The sequence below is a fragment of the Triticum dicoccoides genome, chromosome 3B (genome assembly GCF_002162155.2).
Source record: "Triticum dicoccoides isolate Atlit2015 ecotype Zavitan chromosome 3B, WEW_v2.0, whole genome shotgun sequence".
NCBI lineage: Eukaryota > Viridiplantae > Streptophyta > Magnoliopsida > Poales > Poaceae > Triticum > Triticum dicoccoides.
The window spans coordinates 14,617,325-14,627,373 of NC_041385.1; positions in this window are offsets into that span (position 1 = coordinate 14,617,325).

Here is a 10,049-nt window from a genome sequence, read left to right on the forward strand (position 1 = left end):
TGAGTTCGGGCATTTACCGGAGTACCGGGAGGTTACCGAAACCACCCCCCGGGGGGGGGGGTCGATGGACCTTCATGGGCCTTAGTGGAAATAGAGGGTAGCAAGGGAGCTGTGGGGCGTGCCCCCCCCCCCTAGGCCCAAACCGAATTGGTATAGGGCTTGGGGGGCCGGCCCCCTCTTTCCTTCTCACCTCTTTCCTTCCCCTCCTAGTTGGACTAGGAAAGGGGGAACCTACTCCTAGTAGGATTAGGATTCCCCCCTTGGGGCGCACCCTATGAGGCCGCCGCCCCCCTCCCCTTGCTCCTTTATATACGGAGCAAGTGATAGGAGCATCCCCTTATCACGGTAACTTGCTCTACAGTAACTTCGTTGTCCGTCTTGAGCATCCCCTTATCACGGTACTTCTTTGTGAGGCTTCCTTTGTGCCATGCCACATAATCATCTACCACATCTAGGTGTTGTAGCACTACTAAGTTAGCCTTGTCAAAGTCGTTCCGTCGATCCGAATAGTCAACGTGCAATTCCCTTCGGCCATTGTTGTGATCATCTCTTTCGAGCTTCCCATCGTGCTTCCTGACGGGCAAACCAACAATAGGGTCTCGAACGCTTATATAATTCTCGCAAAAGGAGACGCACCCATGCGTCAGATACCCCTGGACGATGCTCCCTTCGGGACGGGACTTGTTATGAACGAATCCTTTGATGACCCCATTCATCCCCTCGAATGGCATCATGTTGTGAAGGAATGTCGGCCTGAGGCTGATGATGTCGTCCACAATGTGGACACACAGATGCACCATGGTGTCAAAGAACACGGGCGAGAAGTACATCTCAAGCTCACATAGTATGACAACGATCTCTTCCTGTAGCCTTTGGAGCTACTTCACACTTATGGACTTTCGAGAGATAACGTCGAAGAAGATGCAGAGACCAGTAAGCATGTCACGTACGTCCTTGTCCATTATCCCTCTAGTGGCAACCGGGAGTATGTGTGTCATCATCATGTGACAGTCATGAGACTTCATCCCGCTGAACCTTTTCTTGTTGGGGTCTAGAGATCTGCTTATCTTCCCACAGTAACTGGAACTGACTTTGATTCCCATAAGGCACTTGATGAATTGATCGATCTCCTTCGCACTTAAGGTGAAGCAAGAAGGGGGTCAATAATTCTCCTCCTTCTTGTTGACTTTTCTGCCCCTTTCCCCCTCCTCCGTCTCCGTCTCTGTCTCCTGCATCAACTTTTTACGGTGGAGATCTTTCCTGATCTTCAAATCTTCAAAGTCTTTCCTTTGCCTTCGGCCCATCCTTGGTCTTCTCCGGCATGTTCATCAGTGTGCCAAGCAAGCTCTCGAGGACATTCTTCGTGATATGCATTTGATCAAGGCAATGAGGCATGTCGTGATTGGGCCAGTACTCCAAGTCCCAAAAACAGACCTTGTTTTCCATACCTTCAGCAGCGGCTCCGGCGCCTTTTTGATCTTTCCTAGCACGGGGCATTGTTCCCAGTTTCTCAACAGCTCATCGATTTCGGCGCCACTCCTCTTACGTGGAGGTCCTCGAAGCTCATCCAACCCATTGAATAGATCTCCACGCTTTCTCCACGGGTCATCCTTCTCGAGCCATCTATGATGCCCCATGTACACGATTTTCTCGGACCCGCCATCTTTCGTTGACGTAAGCTGCTGAGACGTTCTATCATCCATGCACCTCGTGCATCCGCAGTATCCATGGCACATATGGCCTGAGGTGTACCCGTAACCGAGATAGTCGTGCACCGTTGTCATTAGCATGGCTCTCATATGGAAATAGTCTCCTTTGTTGGCGTCCCATGTCCATGCCGGTGATTTCCATAACGTGTCTAGCTCCTCTTTCAGAAGCCCCATATACAGGTTAATACTATTTCGCAATTGTTTCGGCCCTTGAATCAGCATGCGCATGTGTATGTACTTTGTCTTCATGCACTTCCATGGGGGGAGGTTGTACATCCATACAAACACGGACCATGTGCTATGGTTGGTGTTCTGGTTTCCAAACGGATTCATGCCATCGGTACTCGCACCAAGCATGATGTTCCTTGGATCTTCTGCAGCAAATCCATATACGGCATTGAATGCTCTCCACTCGCTACCATCTACGAGGTGTCTCAGCCTTGGATCATCTCCATCTCTTCAGGCTTCTTCCTCTCCGCGTGCCAGCGCATGAGCTTTGCTTCCTTAGGATCTACGAAATACCGCTGCAGACGGGGAGTGATCGGAAAGTACCATACAACTTTCTAAGGAGCTTTCTTTCCTACCTTCTTGTATCGAGAAGCATTGCACACTCGACAGCTGGTTTTTTCCACGTGCTCCCCCCGATAAATGATGCAATCATTGATGCATGCGTGGTACCTAATGTGCGGCAAATCAAAAGGGCAAACAATTTTCTTGGCCTCCTTGACACTAGTAGGACATAGGTTCCCCGCGGGAAGAACTTTATTACGTAGATACTTCAAATGCTCATCGAGCCTTTTGTCTGTCCATTTGTTTTTGGCCTTGGTATTTAGAAGTTCGAGCGTGAAACTCAAGCGGGTCACCTCGGGATCGCAACCGTCATATAATGGAGTCCTCGAGTCCACTTCAAGTTGTGCCAGCTTGGCCTCCTCTCTAGAAGCAGCTCTCTCACTAGTCGTACTTTTGCGAATGAGGTCTTGAACATGAGGGTCCTGCATGATTGCACTTAGTAGCGTCGAAGACTGCGGTGTGACCGCCGCCTCTTCTCCGCCATGTCCGGACTCCTCTTCACCGTGTTCGGAATCTTCTCCGCCATCGTCATTTCCAGACTCTTCCCCGCCGCCATGTACGGCGCCACCATCTCTGTGTCAATCGGTCATCTCTTCATCTAGCCCCATGTCATTATTCCCTGCCATGTGGACGTCCTCATCATCATCATCTTCTTCACTTATCCACTGAGTATAGCCATCCATGAAGCCATTCTTCAGCAGGTGCGCCTTCAAAGTGCCATGATCAAAAGGGTCCAAAAGGACTCCTTCCTTGCATCTTGCACACGGACATCTAATCCTAGTCTGATTATTTGCACACATGTTCATCACCGCGGATTGCATGTACCGCTTCACCTACCATCCACTCACCTTCATGACCGACAACTGCACGGTATAACAAGCAAAAGGGCTATAAAATAAATAATGCATGCTTCAAGGTGATATAAAATTTTGGCATGACCTTGCCTAAAAATATAGGACATATTGGGTTTGCTCGAAATTCACCGAAATGAAAATAAATCGACATTTCGGCAAAACATAAGCAACTCGAGGGCATGTCACTCGCACAAATCTCTCCACATATATATCCCAAACACGCATATTCTCATTCACACACATATTCCCATTCTTGAAATGAACAACTTTTTGTACTCACCTATATATCTCCCGAGAGAGACCGAGAGCACGCGGTTAATTATTAGATGATGAGAGAGAATGATCGAGAGAGCACGTGTGGATGGCTAAATAGCTAGCTAGATCTAGTTGTTGGGGAGGAGAGGTGAATCCAGCTAGCTAACTAATGGAGAGGGGTTATGGTGGAGGGGGCCGGGGGCATTAATTAATGGGGAGACAAGAGAGGTGTAGGAGAAAGAGAGAGGCCATTTATGGAGAGGGTGCCATTAATGAGGAGAGAAGAGAGTAGGAGGAAGAGAGAAGAAGAGAAACAATGGTGGAGAGTGGCGAGGGGGAGAGAGGGCAAAGTGGGGGAGAGGAGGGGGAGGGGTGGAAAAGGAGGCACCAGCTGCAACTAGCAGTAGCGCTGCTTAGAAAAAAGCGCTGCTGCTATGGGACTTAGTAGTAGCGCTCTCCAGGAAAAGTGCTACTACTAAGTGGGGCCCATTAGCAGTAGCGGGGCAATAAAACCAAGCGCTACTACTAAACAGTTAGTAGTAGCGCTTGTTTCTATATAGAGCTACAACTCCAGCTACCGTCAGTGGCCTCATCTGGTCCCACATAGTAGTAGCAGCATGCTTTTGGATCCCAGCACTAATACTACCGAGTTACTAGTAGCGCTCACGAGGAAAAGCGCTACTTCTAAATATCAGCAGCAGTTACTGTTTTACAGCGCTACTACTACGTTACTGTGTAGAAGCATTTTCCTAGTAGTGTACCCCTGAAATATGTGGTTAAACACATTTTCCTTTTCATTCTTCTATTTAATCTAATAATCACATCTTCCTTTCCATTGTTTTGTTAAACCTTTCTTGTGGTCTATATGAACTAAGCAGTATTATTCTCCTGCATAGGTAAACACCTCGTTGTACAACTCTGTTAGTAAGACCTTTTTAATATTGTGGATGACATTTCGGTAACCGCCAGTGGACGAGAACTATGCCTATTGGTCCGCCTCGTTCAACAAGCAGGAAATGGTTCTCTTCGTCCCTCGTCCTTGGTACCGACGGTGTTGCCGACATAACTGACGGGTTATTCTCTGACATGCCTTGCTATCATGACCGTGCAAGTTGTCTATGCCGTTCCTACTTTTAACCCACATGGTGGGCCCATAACCCATAGTTCCACAGGATCGAAACCTGACTCTCCTGTACACACGTCACGGTTTGCTTCGTATGTAGATCATGAGCCACCTTCATAGTAATCTATTCTGGTATCACACACAATACTTATTCCCATGGCTCTGAACCCCTTTCACACTCTGTTTCAGGCAACAAGTCAATCTGCTTGAAACTTCTTATTGCACCTTCTTACCTTGCTCTTGATGACTTTCTTGAATTTCAACTCGAGAGATGCCTCTATGCATCATTCACTAGGATAGCCCCCAGGTACCTAACATGTGTTGAGCTCCGCCCTTCCTAAGTTTCCCCCCTTATCTTTTTCGTAAGTACGGTGGAGATCCTGAAAAAGAATGACAACTTCGTCACGATGCCCTAAATCACAGAGCTAAAGACATCCGCTCAAAGGATCAACTACTCCGATAAGAGCAACCAAGACCAAGAAGACTCGTTAGAATTTCGTAACCAATTCCTTCTCCTTAACTCTACCTCTTAAATCTCAAGACGAGATTTCTTGCAGTGGAGGAGATTTGTAACACCCCGATAATCAAGCTATAGTAACCTCACCCTAATATGCCATGTCATCATGTTTTATTAAGCCAATTTGCCACTTGATGAAAACCATAGACACATTCAAATTTCAAATAACAATTCAAATTCTTATTTCTTCAAACTGTCAAATAAAAATGTTCGATGGCTGTCAAATATTCACTAAGAAATTAACATGTAGGAACAAACATTTAATGGATTTTTAAATTACCCCTAGCAGTATTTAAAGTGGCCAAGTAGCACTTATTATGCCCATTTAAATGTAAACTTAATTTCAAACATTTTCTTTTAACCTTGAACTTTTGGGGCAACACCAAAATATCGTAAAGTAATTATGTGAGGAGTTTCAACTTTAACTAAAATCATTTAGTACCTAAACTAAATACAAACAGTAGATAAAAAGAAAAATAGTAAAAAAAGAAAGAAGAAAACCTAAACGACTAGGTGCTTTGGCCCATGTGGCTGGGGAGGCCTAGCCCAGCCGCCCTCCTCCCACCTCCTGTTCACAGGAGGGCGTGGAGGCTATCCATGGGGCCCCGGCCTGGTGCCGGCCATCCACACCTCCTCCGCAACTACAAGACCCCCATTGCCCCTCTCCCTCGACCCTCGACCCCCGGAAACCTAATCCTCACCTCGCGCCGCTGCATCGTCCCCCGCTAGAGGCCGAATCGCCGATCCCCTTCGACGCGGTCCGCCATGGAGTCCGTCCCCCATCACCGGAATCCACACCGCCCCAAGCTCTGGCGCCTCCCCGACTCCTTCTCAAGCCCGCTTGTGCTCAACTACACGGCCCCGTGAGCTCTCTCTCATTCTCCTCGTTTTCCCTCTCTCCCTAGCTTGACCGCCAACTCATTATAATGTAAAACAATCACTAAATTAAATTGAAAACACAAAATTAAAGGAAAAATAAAAAATAAAACCAAAACACCCCCAAACATTTAGTACCGGTTGGTGTTACCAACCGGTACTAATGTCCTACATGCACCCGGGCCTAGCTCGTGCCACGTGGTGGCACGTTAGCACCGGTTCGGGCCGAACCGGTACTAAAGGGGGGGACCTTTAGTCCCCATCCTTTAATGCCGGTTGTGGAACCGGCACTAAAGCCCCTTACGAACCGGGGGTATAGCCCGGTTCTGCACTAGTGCAAGTTGGCGATCTCGTGTGAAAAGTGATCCTACTGATTGGCTCAAGAGATAGAAAATTCAGGATGTGGTCTCCAAACTGGAAAGGTCATTTTAAGGTAACAACAGTAGTTCCCAGAAATCCATATCTGGAGGAATCCATGCAAAGGAACAATGTTACCTCGAGCTCTCAATGGCCAATATTTGAAGAAGTATCACGTGAGTGTGTGGCAAGAAGCCTAGATGGGCAATGGCCGAATACAATTATCGCCCTAAGCATAAACATGGACGATATATAAATATCGTCCTAAGAAAATATAAATGGCCGATGGAGTGTTGACATCGTCCTTAGAGCAAACACACTGTACAAATTGTTTCTCGGCATGCAAGTTATGCCAAAAACTTGGGGGCATGTGTTGACACCAGTTTTTGGTACGGCGGAAAACATGATTTAGACTACATCAAATGAAAAACTGTCCAATTCGTCTAATTGAAATGATTATCCGATCACATTTCAAGGGCCGAAATTGTGTTCAAGGTGCCAAGATTTTATATTCAGAGTACTGTTCGGCCGATTATGCCATCCAGACGACCGCATATGGAAGAATTCTCTACATGGATTGTCTTCATCTCGTGAGACGGTCGATTTTGATATATAAATCATTTCAATCCAAGGTCGTGATCTATGAAGCTAAAATAAGATCAAACTAAAGAGCATGGGCCTTCACCGTGGCACCGGGCAAGCCGTGTTGCATTAGTATGCACCGAGAAGAGCCACGTTTTGGCTGACTACAATATCTAGAAGGTGACCCAACAAGGAGGGAACCATCGCACTGTTGCAGTAGCCCTTTCCTTCTTGCCAGGGGTTCTACGCCGACAACCACTTGTCGGGGGATTCTGCGACAAAAAGAGCCACGCTCTTGCTTTTTTTTAGACAACCTCGCGAAGCTTTTTATTTAATTCGTCACAATGTTTACAGGGACGAAAGATAGATCACCTGGGTTGCCCAGCCACACACGGCGGCCAACACCAAGTGAGAGAGCATGCTTCGCTAAATTGTGAGCCTCGACATTCGAGCTCCTAAACTCATGGCTAAAAAAGCAATTAAAAAAAATTGAATGATCTACTATCTCCTTAATGATAACTCCATATACCGCTGCACTCGGCTGCCCAATATCATCGATGACTACCTTACAGTCCGAGGCAACTGAGATCATGTTTTGATATAAATCCTCTGCCAGGGCTAAAGATTCCCGAACAGCCAGGGCTTCAAGCATTGTAGGATCATCAATGCCATGAAAGGTAATCGTGGACGCGCCCAGGAAAGCACCCTGGCGATCCCTGCAAACCGCTGCCACCGCCCCCACGGGTCTAGTTCTCATAAGCGCTGCATCAACATTGATCTTGCATGTTCCCTCTTTCGGTGGTAACCAATGACTCGGCCGGGGTTGAGCCATCCTCTGCTGCTCTTGTGGCTTTACTAGGACCTGGAGATCGTTGAGAAAAGAGACCACAAAAGCATTTGTTGCATGTGGTGTTTGGTGCAGCCCTTCGTTAATCAACTTCCTCCTTGAGCTCCATATTGCCCACAAGGTTACTCCAAGCCTGGTGAATTCGTCATGTGATAACGTGTCCTTCATCGAGAAAAGCCAGGATTTAGCACTCGGGTTGACACAGCTAGTCATTTGGTCGACCAAGTTCTCCGGTGTTAGGGCCCATACGCTCCTCGACATGGCATAGTCGAGCAAGGCGTGTTTCCAGGAGTCCGACGCCCCACATATCTGGCAAGCTGGTGAGGTCGCCATGTTGTGACGGTGAAGTATATCATATGTGGGTATAGACTCCCTCGCCAACCTCCACAGGAACACACGTATTTTGTTCGGAACCTTAGTGTGCCAGAGTGACGACCAGTTGCTGCTCTCCTGAAAGCTAGAAGGCCCCTCGGTACCATATAGCCAATTTTCACGGCTTAGCTTGGTGGTTTGGATCATGCGATATGCCGAACAGATGGTGAACATATCTTTCTTCTCTCTACTCCATGCCCAGAAGTCATCAACTCTCCTTGTGCATAATGGGATCTTGAGTATGGCCTCGGCATCAATAGGTATGAATATTGAACGGACCACATCCTCATTCCACGTTGCTGTAGTTTGATCTATGAGCTCATGCACGTGGGTAGGTGGGTCTTGAACGAGAGAAACTATGGGCCTAGGGATGCCATCCCTCGGGATCCAGTTATGTTCCCAAATCATCGTGTCCTCTCCCGTCCCGATTCTCCTAATGATTCCTTGCTTCATTATGTCCCTTCCGTCAATTATTGCACGCCAAATCTGCGAGGGTTGTGCACCCAACTCGGCCTCCAAAATTCCTGTCTCAGGGAAGTATGCTGCCTTCAGAATCAACAAGCTCAAAGTGTTAGGATTATTAAGCAATCTCCAAGCCTGTCTGGCTAATAACGCGAGGTTAAACATCTCTAGGTCGCGGAAGCCCGGCCCTCCCATGTATTTTGGCCTCGTCATGATCTCCCATGATACCCATGTTGGTTTCCATCTGCCTTGCTTGCTACCCCACTAGAACTATCGTATGATGGATGTGATATTTTCACACAGGCCTCTCGGCAGGCGAAAACAGGCCATGGAGTAAACTGGGATTGCCTGAGCAACGGATTTGATGAGCACTTCCTTTCCTGCTGAAGACAACAACTTCTCCACCCACCCCTTTACCTTCTCCCACATACGGTCACGGAGGTATTTAAAAGTGCCATTCTTTGAGTGCCCCACATCTGTTGGCATTCCCAAATATTTGTCACTCAAAGATTCTTTTTGGACTTGAACAACAAGCTTCACACTATCTTGGGTTGCCTGAGGACACCCCCTACTGAAGAAAATAGTAGACTTATCATTGTTCACTCTTTGGCCCGAAGCACGGCAATAAACATCCAATAGGTTTGACACCGCTTCCGCTCCCTCAACATTGGCTTTGAAAAACAGTAGGCTGTCATCTACAAACAAAAGGTGGTTTACAGCCGGGGCTGTTGGGGCCACCTTGATTCCTTCTAGAACTGATGACTGAGAACTGGATTTTAAAAGGCACGAAAGGCCCTCTGCTGCAATCAAAAACAAGTAAGGGGAGATGGGGTCTCCCTGTCGAATACCTCTCAACAGCTTGAACTGGTCTAGTTTCTCTCCATTAAAAAGAACTGAGAAAGACACTGACGATACCATGTTCATTACTATGTCAATCCATGTTTGTGCAAATCCCAACTTGGCCATTATCGCCTTCAAATATTACCACTCCAACCGATCATATGCTTTCATCATGTCAAGCTTTAGAGTTCATGTGTTGTTACTCTTTGCCCTGGACCTCTTCATGAAATGTAGGCACTCGTATGCACATATGATGTTGTCAGTAATTAGCCTGCCTGGGACAAAGGCTGACTGCTCCTCAGAGATGATGTCAGGTAGTATTTGTTTGAGTCTATTTGCCACAACCTTTGAAGCTAACTTGTAAAGGACATTGCACAAGCTTATAGGTCTAAATTGAGATAGGAGAGTTGGGTTTGTTACCTTTGGTATTAGCACCAATACTGTATCATTTATACTTTCCGCACTCTCCTCTCCTCGGACGATTCTGAGAACCACCCTCGTAATCTCCTCGCCGCACAAAGACCAGTGCCTCTGATAAAAATGAGCTGGAAAACCATCTGGACCCGGTGCCTTCGTCGGGAACATTTGGAAGAGGGCCACTTTCACCTCGTCACTTGTGTAAGGGGCGCATAAGATATCATTCATACCTGCTATGACCTTAACCAGAACATGAGACATGACCTCA